The sequence below is a fragment of the Canis lupus genome, chromosome 1 (assembly GCF_011100685.1).
Source record: "Canis lupus familiaris isolate Mischka breed German Shepherd chromosome 1, alternate assembly UU_Cfam_GSD_1.0, whole genome shotgun sequence".
Lineage (NCBI taxonomy): Eukaryota > Metazoa > Chordata > Mammalia > Carnivora > Canidae > Canis > Canis lupus.
In genome coordinates this window covers 112,615,140-112,628,326 of record NC_049222.1, presented here as the reverse complement: position 1 = coordinate 112,628,326, position 13,187 = coordinate 112,615,140, and the positions used below count along the sequence as shown (strand labels likewise).

General features: G+C 47.3%; 1 protein-coding gene and 1 long non-coding RNA gene across 6 annotated transcripts in view; one reads left to right on the top strand and one right to left on the bottom strand.

The window, feature by feature from the left end:
* Positions 1–1,672, top strand: part of LOC102152075 — a 95,476-nt gene extending 93,804 nt beyond the window's left edge. For all 5 annotated transcript variants that reach the window (XR_005354586.1, XR_005354587.1, XR_005354579.1 and 2 more), the window contains one exon: positions 364–1,672. This is a non-coding gene — a long non-coding RNA (uncharacterized LOC102152075). The remainder of the gene's footprint in view (positions 1–363) is intronic.
* The window catches only part of CEACAM1 (CEA cell adhesion molecule 1), a 57,028-nt gene that overhangs the window by 16,495 nt on the left and 27,346 nt on the right, over positions 1–13,187 (bottom strand).

The following is a 13,187-nucleotide window of genomic DNA, read 5'->3' as shown; positions in this document are numbered from 1 at the left end:
ATGTGAGTGGCCCTGAGCCCTGGGCAGAGGTGAGGACTGGTTAGCCTGGGTCCTGGTCCCTGTGGGTCCTAGACTGCCTGAGTCCATCCCAGGGCAGGGTGAGCCTGGGGTGAGGACAGGCACTGTCCAGAAGAGTCCTGATCATGTGTCAGGAGAATTATCCACTCAAGGATGTGCTTCACAGGAGGATCTATCAGTCCTGAAGATTTCAATGAAAGAGCTAGCAGGCGTCTCTTGAGACTTTGGAGAAACCATAGCTGCCTGGGAGGCTGGACACTACAATGCCCTGTCTCCCCATCACAGCTCAGGTGATGGAGGGACTGCCTCCAAGTTGTCTGTGTTCCTGTCTGTCCTCCTGTCTAGGCCTCCCCCACAGAAATCGGGAACTGGAACAGAGACTCAGCTGAGGGATCCCAGGGCTGCCTCTGGAGAGGGGAGGAGACCCTCAGCCCCTGAAAACAAAGGCAGAATCCGGATTCTCCTGTGTCACCTGCGTGGGAACATCCCTTGCTCCCCAGGACTCCTTGGCCTCTGAGAAATCTTTAGGGAGACATAGCAGGTGTCCCCACAGACCAGAGGCCCTCAGGATGAGGAGTTGCCACCTGACCTCCCCTGGTGGTAAGCCCACCTGGGGTGTGATCTAGAATTTGTGCCAGGTCAGATCTCTGAGAGAAGAGAATGGACACACAGGCTGCCCACCCAGGCCCTCTGGGGAGAGGACTCATTCACAAGATGGAGATGGGAGGGAATGTCAATGTTCTGGAATGAATAGATGTCTGGCCTGTAACTACAGGAGGCCCCTGTCCTCTCTCCTGAATCTAGGAGGGGTAGAGGCCCCACAGCCTCGAACACACTATCTTGGGCACCTGCTCGCCTCCCCTCATCTTGATTCCCTGTGTCTATAGGGAACAGACTCTGAGCCCAGTTATTGCCTGGGGGAGCGTGCTTCCATTGTGTGGTTTCCCTCTTGCATTTAAAGAGTATTTACGGGGTAACTGTGACGTGTCTGGCCTTGGGCTGAGTCCAGGGAACTGCACAGACAACAGGACAGAATTGGGCCCTGGACTCCTGGGGTTTATCCTGTAACAGGACCACAGGCACTTAGGAGTCAATTATAGTTGAGAGAAGGGCCAGGAAGAGAAAGAGTCTGGTGAGTCTGGAGCATGGAAGGGGTCTCAGCTGATGGAGGGTCAAATGGAGAATCCTGGGAAAGTGATCTTTTGGCCAAAGCAGGAAGCATGAGTGGACTTTCACCCCTGGAAGGACAGAGTTTGTGGAGGGATGAGCTGCCCATAGAGGAACCAGTCTCAGCGGCAGAGGCCTGGCTGGCCAGAGGGGCTGACTAGTGCTTTGGGGGGAGCCTGGGGGCCAGGAGGATGGTGACTGCATTAGGCTGAGGAGAGTCAGCCTGCTGGGCTGTGGGCACCCTGAAGAAGTCTCCGGCCTGCGGGGGGAGCTCTTCCCCCATCTGGTGGACATGGGGGGGAAGTGTGGAAGGCAGAGTCCTGTGCCAAGCCATTCTGAATGTCTTTCAAGGTCCATCTGTAGGCATTTCACATGCATCACATATCATGTTCATGCTCCATCATATTCCAGCTCTGTGAGTCCCAGTGTCTGTTACTATAAGTACATTGTCCCTGCCTCTTCCCTCAATAAAATGTCATGAAACTCAGATTTCTAGGAATGTGTATCAATGTGTGTTGTCTCTAGGAAGTTACACTGCGTGTGCCCTTCGGCAGCAGTGGTGTGTGGCTGGAATGCTAGGTGGTGGGTCTGTGGGGAGAAGAAGGAGGAGCAGGCTGCTGAGTGTGTCAGGAGGAGAAGGTCTGTGTCAAGAGGGCAGAGGGAGGAGGATGGACAAGTCAACTTTCTTCTAACTCCCAGGACCCGACGTCAGCACAGAGTCCTTGACCCTGGGAACACATAGCACCACACACCTCTCTGTTTCCCTGGGTGAGATGGAAGCTGCTTCCCTCCTGTTCTTCAGGACCTGGGCCTCCTGGGCCTCCTGGGCCTCACAATGCTGAGATGGCTTCACATTCACAGTCTCACCAGCACCTAGGAGGACCCCACATTGAGGCCCATGTTCCCCACCCCCCCATCCCTGGCGTTTCTGTCCTATGCTGCTTGAGCCTCTGTGGCTAGCCTTGGCCAGGGGCCCCACCTGCTTCTGTTCCAGGCAGCTGCTCCTGTGGTGCTGGCCCCTCACGATCTCTGGGCCCACTAGCTGTCATTTGTGAGGGAAGAGGGGTGAAGCTGAGATCAGGTTCTCCCAGGTGCTGGACACCCTGGGGAGATGTGTCAGTGGAACCATTACTGTAGCTCCCGGTAGAAGTATTCCTCCCTTTGGAACTAACACTTCTGGGTCAGCAGCACATAATGTCACAGGGACAGGAAACAGTTTGCTAGTGGACCCCGAGAGGTATAGTGAGCGGTGTCACTCCCATTTCTCTTTCTTTCTTTCTTTCTTTCTTTCTTTCTTTCTTTCTTTCTTTCTTTCTTTCTTTCTTTCTTCTTTCTTTCTTTTTTCTTTCTTTCTTTCTTTCTTTCTTTCTTTCTTTCTTTCTTTCTTTTTCTTTTTTTTTTTTTTTTTTCTTTTTCTTTTTTTATATTTATTTATTCATGATAGATGTAGACAGAGAGAGAGGCAGAGACACAGGCAGAGGGAGAAGCAGGCTCCATGCCGGGAGCCCAACGTGGGACTCAATCCCGGGACTCCAGGATCGTGCCCTGGGCCAAAGGCAGGTGCTAAACCGCTGAGCCACCCAGGGATCCCCTCTTTCTTTTTTTTTTTAATATTTTATTTATTTATTTATTCATTCATTCATTCATTCATTCATTCATGAAAGACACAGAGAGAGGCAGAGACACAGGCAGAGGGAGAAGCAGGCTCCATGCAGGGAGCCCGATGTGGGACTTGATCCCAGGTCTCCAGGATCACGCCCTGGGCTGAGGGCAGGCGCTGAACTGCTGGGCCACCCGGGAACCCCCCTGTCACTCCCATTTCTACCCCTTAGTTTGTAGACACGAGAACCCTGGCTGGGGAGAAACAGCACAGACTGCATACAGATTCAGAGCAGGTACAGCCTCCTGGAGTTCCTGTCTCCAGCCCTTGCTGGTGCTGTAACTGAGTGCCCAAAAGAGCAATTCCACTTTTCTATCAGGACAGCTGCTTCAGAATTGTACAATGAGTGAGCACGCACATTGTTGCATTTTATTTGCTCTGAAGTGAGTCCCTTGATCAGAAGCAGTGCTGTGTGGAATATGTGACAGTCGATAAGGCATTCTGTGAATCCATGGATGGTAGTTTTGTCAAGAGCTTTGAGTGTAGGGAAGGCAAATCTGTATCCAGATTGAGTGGCTATCCAATAAGAACAAAACAGTGCTCCCTCCCTGGTAGAAGTGGTCCAGTGTAATCAGCCTGCCAGCAGGGAGCTGTCTGGAGTCCACTGTGTGGTTTCCCTCATGCACTGAAGGAGTATTTCCTGGGTATCTGTGATGTGTCAGGCCCCAGGGAATGGTGCCATATCAGGGGTGCAGCATTAGTCTCTGAGCTGGTGGATCATGCACTGAGCAGTGACCTTAGCTAGGTTGGCCTTGGTGAGTGGATGTTCATATGGCTGAGCCCATGCATATCTCTACCCCTGCCATGGCCACTTTGCTCATGAGCCCACCAGGCAATCACAGCTTGGCTAGTGAAAGAGGCTGGCTGACTGACAGCCACAGAACAGGTCACCTATCCACATAAGTATTAAAATCCTCCTGTACTGAAGTGCATGGCGAGCATTCAGGAAACTCTATCCACATACCTTTTCCCCAGACTTCCTTGTCACCGATTTTCCAACCACGATACTTCCAAATCCCTGGCCATCTAGCCAAATCATTGGTCACAGCCCATGAATCGGAATATAATCCTACATCAGGCCATTTCTCCTTCCAAGCAAAATGAGCAGCCAGGTACATTTCCCAAAGCTCTGCCCACTGAGAGAATTTCCCTTCACCTCTGTCCATTAGGATTGTTCCAGCTGCAGTGCTACAGCTGTCTACTTTGGAGCAGTTTCTGCCATTCATGCAGAACCATCTGTAAGCCCCAGCCAAGTGTTCTCTTCCTCCATCAGTCGATCATAGACAACTTGCCATGAGGCCACAGGTGTGGCTGGGAGGGAGAAGGCAGTGTCGCAGAAGTGGGAGCATGGACATTTGGGCCCCTTCTTTATGTACCGCTTGTGCCTTCAGTGCCCGGTGAGGCTTGATCATATAACTTACCACTTCCATTTGATGATGGAGGGTTGCTGTGTATGCCTGGTTTTGGGACCTGGTGTGTTAGCACCTGGTCCATGATGGAATCATTGTCAGTGTGCAGAGCCTGTGTCCAGTAACTTCCAAAAGGTCTGGCTGTATTTCTCTTTCCCCAGTGCATAGGCAGGTTGGGTCATGTGGTAACTGGGTGGCCCGTGGTTAAGCATTTAGTCTCTACTAAGGTCTGGTGGCAGCCAAAAGCTGTCAAAAAGAGAGCGTTAACAAGAGGAAAGCAAGATTTTGCTTCAAAATCCTAAGGCCCTGCACTGTGATTCACTTATGTGGGTCTCCCAGAGGCTCCAGACACCAACCCTCTCCACTACTGCCACCTCAAGCATCACTGGAACTGCTGGGCTATATGGCCCCAATGGCAGAGCAGTTTGCCAAGAGTGGGACCTTCTGTGCAGAGCCTTCTCTTATTCTGGCTGCCCCTCAAACCTAGGAGCTCCGTGGGTCACTTGGTAAATAAGCCAGAGTAGTACACCTAAATGGGGGACATGTTGCCTCGAAATCCAAAGAGGTTCCCTCGGTGTTGAGTATGACTATTCCAATTATGCTGAACATGGGAATAACCACAGGACTGGGACACACACACACACCCCTCCACCCATCTGGGCCCACTGTGAGATGGACTTGAGCTCAGACTCCATTGACTGCCTGGGCTCCATCAGCCCCTCCTCTAATTGGTGGGCCAATGTGACATTTTGGTCCTCAGTTTAGAGCCTGTGCCTAGTGCTGCCCCAAAGTCACCCCTAAGAGGTGACTATTTTCTTTTTCCCAAGAACATCATCCTGGTAAAAGGCCACAGGTCTCTCTGAGGAATGCTGGGAGAAAGGTTGATAGTATAAATTTTTGGCAGCCTACTGGAGTCCTTCCTGAAGGGGACCTGGTCCTTCCTTTATTCAAGCGCTTCTGGCTTAAACTGGCTGAAGTCTGGGAATTGACTAAGGGGCCATATAACACTCGGTGTCTAGGATTCAAGAGAGACTTTTGTTCACTTGACCTAGAATTCTTCTGCTTATACAGAACAAGGAAGCATTTAGTAGGCTTCTCATCTATCTCATTTCTAGGAATACCATGATCAAGTAGCCAATGTCATTGTCATTGGTCTCTGTGAATCAGACTACTCTGATTGCTGCTTTGAGTCTGCTGTCCTTCATGGTCACCATGGCCCAACTCGCTTTCAGTGATTAAGTACAGCCTCTTGTCCCTGCTGCCTCAGGATCCAATTACCCCCACTTTTACATTTCCCAGTTCAGTGGCAGCAGCTCGCACTGTAATTTCTGACCTAGAGAGAAGAGCAGTCACAGAGCTCTTCACATGTGCTGGGGCTCCCTTATAAACTGATACCTCACTGTCATGAAAGAGAAAGGTGTGTCCTCTGGACTCTCCCAGGGTGGATGAGCAGGTCTTAAATGATAAGTCCATACCACATTCCAATCTCCCTTAGCCTTTGGATCCCTTCTTCTGTCTCTGAGTCTCAAGGATATTCTCTGATGCAGAGACCTCATGGGTCTGTCAAGATAAACAGATGTAGGTGCAAAACTTAGCAGTGACCTGGTGAACTACGTGGGGGAGGATTTGGAGGTATTTTTCTCAGAGAGGTGTCCCAGTCCCTGGAACCCCAAGGGAGGGAGAGAATATTCTACATGAAATCTCAGATCCTCCTGGGGTGGCTGAAGGGAGTAAGCCAGCTAAGTAAATGCCCATGGACATGTGCCATGGACATGTGCCCTCTGGCCAGGCCTGACAGTCTGGAGGCTCTTCTTTCTTAGGATGTTTGTGTTGCTTGGGAATGTCCTGTGCCTTGGCGGGAGTGTGAGGTACTTTGTGCTGAGGGTTTCGATTTGAAAAGAACTCAGGCCCAGGTGACAGAGAAGCCAATGCAAGGAGGGAGGGGATGGAGGACGTGGGTATCCTTGGAGCCCTCATTCCCAGATGCTCCCTGGGCTCACACAGCAGAGTTATGGGAAATTCTGGGTATCTGGGGTTGCCTTGGTCAAAGGCCTATTGCAAAGTCATCCTGTTTAGCTAAGGGTAAGAGAATGTCATGGAGTGGGAGATGAGGGCTGAGAATGGGAAGGGAGACTTATTTGCAGATGAATGGATGCCCTCTGAGTGTCCCTAAGCAGTGGAGGAGTCTGATTTGAAGGGCTCCATCACCCCACTGGTTTCTGGAAGCAGAAGATATCCAAGGGTTCCAGCTCAGAGTCAGCTCACCCTGGGCCCCAGCCATGATTCCTGTGATGACCATAGCAGGGAGAAAGGTGCTGAGGCTCCTGGGGTGGGTCCTGGAAGAACAGGGAGAATGAAATCTACAGTGTTCAGTGTTTGCACTAACAGGAAACTCACCCCTACTTTATTGGGACAGGATTCATTTTTTAATCCAGCATAGCTCTCCCCGGTGGTGTAACTGGGATATGATGTCACTTCTGCGGGGCACAGGATCTTCTTTAGCAAAAACATGTCTATCATTTTATCTAGGGATGGTGGTCATTCTCCTCTGAAACCTTGACTCCATTCATGCTCAGTGTACTTGAGGACATTAGTGGATCAAGTGAGTTCATCAGTTCGTGTGTGTGTGTGTGTGTGTGTGTGTGTGTGAGAGAGAGAGAGACAGACAGACAGACAGACAGACCACCTTCATGTGTCCTACTGTTGCCCTGTGATGGACATTAGGGGATTTTTACCCTCTGTCAGGCTTAGTACCAGGCATATGACCAGAGTTCAGATCAGTGCCCTGGATGTTGACCCCTGGACAGAGATAGGGTCTAACCTCTCACGTGCAGGGACAGTGAATGCAGGATTCCAGCCACCCTTGGTCTATCCTGCAGTGCAGTAGAACTCTGATAAGACTGGATAGGCCACAGTCTCCTGGCCCCACACTTTAAAGTGGTGAATTTTAGGTTCTGTGAATTTTATCTCAAAATGAACAAACAAAAAACTTAGGAAAGAAACCTACATATTACCTTGTATAAACCTGGTAGCAGTACACCACTGGGAGTGCATGTGAATGTCCATTTCTTCATATACTCTGCATGCCCGCAGTGGTTACATGAGAGTAGAAGCAGGCAGTCCCCCATTTATCTATCTTTCTTTCCCTTGCTCATTCTCTGAACACTGATAGCCATTTTTCTGTGATGGGGCCTTTGAGAAATACAACTAGGCTCATCCTGTCTCTGTCTTGGGAACTCAGGGATCCGTTGGACACGTGATGGGAGCATAGGTAGATGACCCTAAATGTGTTATCACAGCACAAAGAAGCAAGAGTCAGAGGTGGGAATTCAGAGGGGAGTTTACTGTGTCCACCTGTGGAGATTGGGATGATCTTGCAGCCAGATGGCCAACAAGGTTGGCTATATAGAAGGAGCAGATTCATGAAGAAAGGTGGAGAGTGCACCTCAGGCAGGGACTGTGGTGGGAAGACACACAGGAGCAAGTCCTGGTGGGCCAAGAATTATGAGGGGCCCTACTGTCCACAGTATGTGTGGAGATGGAATGACAAGGAGCAGGTCACAGGGCAAGATGAGACAAAATGTAGGCTTTTCTGGAGAGTTGGTGTGTTTTCTGTGTCTTTCCACCAGAGCCTGAGCTAAAGAGGGTAGGAGGGCTCAGGATGCTGGGAGAGGGGGCTGAGAGAAGAGATACCCACAGTGTGTCTGCTTCCTGGCTCATATCAGCTGGCCCCATTTTCTGTTTTCTTGTGTCTCTACCAGCACTTGTAAAGGGAAAAAGGCTGGGGGCTGTCCATGGTCCCTTGTTCCCTGGGGCACTGTGAAGACAGCCAAGCACTCTTCTGACTGGATAGGGGCTCTTGTGAATCTCATTTTTTCCTCTTGATATTGTCTTCACCACATCCCACACCACAACTCTTCTCTCCCAGGAGATAGGGATGGGGGGCGGGGTGGGGTCATTTAGACATAATATTTTCTCTGCGTGACCAAAGAAAGAACAGAGTTTCACATGAATTTCTGCTAAGAGAAAATCCCCATGGGTAGGGAAACACCCCCCCCCCCCCCCACACACACACAAATGAAGGGAAGAGCCGTCTTTATCCAGATCCTTTCCAGGTGACCCACAGTGGGTCAGAGACTTGTTAAAGATTTAGAAGTTTTTTTCTCACCGAGGGATAGCACTTCTCACACATTGGAAATGTGTGTTGAGGACAATCTGTTAGTTCCATCAGTGACTTGATAGGCCTTCTAGAAATCAGAGAGTGGGGAAAAGGGGTAATAAATGTGGAAAGAGGTTCAGGACTGTCCCACATAACAAGGACTTTCCCAACCAAATGCTAATATCTCCTCAGAAGAACTTAATCAATTGACTTTCTTTTTCTTTTTTGCATTAAGATGTGTTTTTTATTTTAATTTTTAAAATTTTCATTCCAGTTAGTTAACATACAGTATACTGTTAGTTTCAGGGATACAATATGGTGACTCAGCAACTCCATACATCACCTGGTGCTCATCATGACAAGTGTGCTCCTTCATCCCCATCACTTGTTTCCCCCACCCGTCCTCCCCTCTGGTAACCAGCAGTGTGTCCTCTAGCTAAGAGTCTGTTTCTTGGTTTATCTCTCTCTGTCTCTCTCTTTTCCTTTGGTCATTTGTTTTGTTTCTTAAATTCCACATATGAGTGAAATAATATGCTATTTGTCTTTCCCTGTCTGACTTATTTCGCTTAGCATAATACTCTCTAACTCCATCCATATCATTGAAAATGGCAAGATTTCATTCTTTTTTTATGGCTGAGTAATATTATATATATTATATATTATAATTAGTATGTAATATAATTAATAAGTATTGTAATAATTATATATAATTAATATATACACATATATGTATATAATACAGCATTGTAAACAATGCTGCTATAAACATGGAGGTGCATGTATCCCTTTGAATTAGTGTTTTCATTCTCTTTTGGGCAAACACCCAGAAGTGGAATTACTGGACCATATGGTGTTTCTATTTTTAATTTTTTAGGAAATTCCTTACTGTCTTCCACAGTGGCTGTACCAGTTTGCATTCCCACCAGTAGTGCAAGAGGGTTCCTTTTTTTCCACATCTTCGCCAACACTTGTTTCTTGCATTTTTAATTTTAGCTATTCTGACAGGTGTGAGGTGATGTCTCACTGTGATTTTCAATGTATTTTCCTGATGATGAGTGATGTTGAACATCAGTGATGTTGAGCATATTTTCATGTGTCCATTGGCCATCTGCACAGACACCTTCTTTTTTTTAAGGTTTTATTTATTTATTCGTGAAAGACACAGAGAGACAGAGTTATAGGCAGAGGGAGAAGCAGGCTCCTTGCAGGGAGCCAGATGCGGGACTCAATTCCTGGACCTGGGATCACGCCCTCAGCCAAAGGCCAACGCTCAACCACTGAGCCACCCAGGCATACCTGTATGGATAGCTTCTCTGGAGAAAGGCATTCATGGGTTTTTTTCTCTTCTTCTAGCAGGAACAATCCACTAGAGGGCACTCACACTCTTTCTTGAACCTCTGTTGACCTTTTCTGCCTGAGACAAATTAAAGTTTTTTACTTGAAGCCAAAACTCCCAGCCCTCCAAACACTCTTTAGATTTGCCCAGGGTGAAGCTCCTTGGACAGACATCTGGGTGCCCAGGGAGGAATCTGACATTGGAGGATTGTAGGGGGAATGGACTCATGACCCAGGAGTAGCCCCAGGGCCCACACAGTGTAGGATGGTTCCACACATAGTATAGGCAGCTTAGGCTGGACATGCAGGAACAAGATGCCCCCACTCTGCCTGCTAGCACTCTGGGAAATGACTGTAAGTCCATGACTCTGAAGGACTGGATCACTCTTCTTAACTGTTCCTGCCCTCTGTGCGGTGGAGCTATACACCCTTGCCCTTTGTGACCTTGCAGTTCTTCCCACTGGAAGAGGAGCATGTCCCCCCACCCCATTCCCTCATTTATCTGGAACTTATCTGTATACTTGCTGAGGCTAATGGACTGCAGGAGGAGGGATCTGGGCCAGTGGATCTCCTCCACACCATAGGAGGCCCAACATGTCACCTCACTGTCTCCACCTCAGCTACAGGAAGAGTGTCTGGAAAGGTGGCTCCCTTTCCTCTGGTGCATTCAAGAAACCTGCTACACATCATAGGCCATCCACAGTCTGAGGTCAGAGCCATGGGTCTGGTTCTTTGGTCCAGTGGAGCTGCCCTCCCTCAGGCCCTTGTGTCTTCAGGATGCTCTGACCCCAGCAGGGCTTCTGCTCACCAACCCTGCCTGTGGCTCTGCCCCTGGGTTGTGGCCGAGAGAGCCTCTGTAGCAGGGCTGTGGCCCAGGGGCTTGGAGTTCAGGTGGTGAACACAGCCAGCCTTGCCCCACTCCTGACAGAATTGAGGTTTCTAGTGATCCTCCAGTAACTTGGTGCTTGCTGCAGGTGTAGCAGTCCTTCATCAGGCCAAGGAGCTCCCATCCTGGAATAGTTTGCCCCTGGTCTCTGCATTGCCCCAATCTGAGTGAGTGTGGAAGCTTGTCAAAGGCCACTTTGCTTCTCTTCTCACTGTTAGCAATGATTTTTCTAGTTAATGTGTTAATGTGGTAAAAGGCAATGGTTGATTTTGAATGCTAAATCAACCTTGCATTTGGGGAACGAAATTCAGCTTGAGAACTCCTGATCCACTTTGGTAGCATTTCATTTGGAGATTTTTCATCTCTGGTCATGAGAAAAGTCTACACCTTTACTTCCTCATTCTTTCCTGGTCTGGTTTTGACATGGTTATACTGCCACATAAAATGAATTTGTGAGTATTCCCTCTTTGTTCTGTTCTCTGGAAGAATTATTTAAGGTTGGAATGGGGTAGTCTTTGATTGTTTCGTGGATATTGCTTTTTGTGTGTGTGACCTGAAGAGGCTTTATACTTCTTTTTTTGTTAAGTAACATGAACATTGCGATCAATTTCTGCATAGGTGTACGCCTATGAAACCATTGCCCACATCAATGTGGAGAACATTCCCCACACCAGGAACCACTCTCATGCCCCTCTCCGGCATTAGGACCCCCACCATCACCACTATTCTGACTTCTACTACCACAGACTGGTTTCTCCTCTTTGGGAATTTTACATGAGTAGAATCCATTTGTTTCCTTCTGCTTTTGGCTATTCTCCTTCAAGTCTGTGTTGTAGGATTTATCAACATTGTTGTGTAGTTGGAATTCATTCCTGTTTCACATCTCTGAATATTCTTTTGTTTGAATACACCACGATATTTGCCTATTGTATTGTTGGACATTTGGATTGTGCTGTCTCTTGACTCTTCTGAATAATACTGATATGAATATTGTGACACATGTGTGTTGTGGTGTCTCTAGCCCATTTCCTTGGGGGTAGAACCATTGTGTTCACTGGAACATCTTTTAAAACATCTTTTAGATTCTCCTGCCAGATAGTTGAACAAATCTTTAGCCCCACCAACAGTGTTTACATGTTCAGATGTTCCAACTCTTGGTTGGACATCAGTCCTTTTAATTTCAGCTGTTCTTGTGTGGCTGACATGATAGTTCATAATGGTTTTACTGTGTGTTTCCCAAAAATGCAACTTTCATATCCTTGTTGGCTGTTTTCACGTGTTCTGCTGTTCAGTGCCAACTTAAAAAATTGGATTGTCAGTCTTTTTCTTATTGCTTTTGGAGGATTTTGCATGGTACTTTGGACATGGTTTCTTCATCATATAGATACACACACACACACACACACACTCATATAACTTGTGTATATATGAAAGAGAGAGAGGGAGAGAGAATTGGGCGTATTTTGAAGACCAGAAATTCTACTTTAAATAAATTTTAGTTTCTAAAAGATTGTTTGGTATGAATTAGGGTTCCTGTATTTTCCTCCAGAGATATTCGTATTCATTCTAAGCCATCTGTGTTTTCTGAGTGTGCATGCATGTGGCACACATATATGTGTGTGTGCATACAAACAAGTCTGTATGCAAGTGTGTAAAAACATTTTAACTATTAACTAAACTTCCTTTACTCATTATAGTAAAAGTCAGATTTCCTATTTATTCCTAAGTTAATGTTTCTTTTTTTTAAAAAAAGATTTTTATCTATTTATTCATGAGAGACACAGAGAGAGAGACATAGGTAGAGGGAGAGGCAGGCTCCCTGAGGGAAGCCTGATGAGGGACTCGATCCCAGGACCCTGAATCATGACCTGAGCCAAAGGCAGGTGCTCAACCACTAAGCCACCCAGGTGCCCCAGTTTATGTTATTTCTAATTTTCTAGGAACATTGTCAATTTTGTCTAAATTATGAGTTTACTGCCATGAAGATTTTGTAGGACTCTTTAATCTCTACTGGAGCTAGTTGTGTCCATTATTTCCCATGGCTAGCATAGCTTATTTGTGCTTCCTCTATCATTTGCTGATGAATTTTTCAGAGGTGTTAAAAATTTATAAGCCTTCTCAAGAAAGGAATGTTGGGATTTGGGAATGTGTGGATCTTCTTGATTCTGTATTTGTCTTCTAGTTTATTATTTTTTCCTTTTAAGTTTATGTTCACTTTCCTCCTTGCCTTTGTTTTTATTCAACTTCTTTAGCTGGATGATTAACTCATTTTTAACCAGCATCTATGGTAATAAATTCCCTTGAGAGCATCACTTTTGATGTATCTTGTAAGTTTTGCTAGAGGTATACTTTTAACCAAGTACCAAATATTTAAAACATCCAGGAAGAGCCATGTGGTCCAGTCTCCCATGCATGGAGGAACAACTCCCCTGGGCCCAGCCTCTGTCCAGGGTGCGCTGCCCCTGCAGGGCCTGGGCCACCAGGGTCTCCTGGGTTTCCAGGGAACTAGGATGCGACCCTTAGCAGATAGACGTGTAGCAGTAGCGAGGGCAA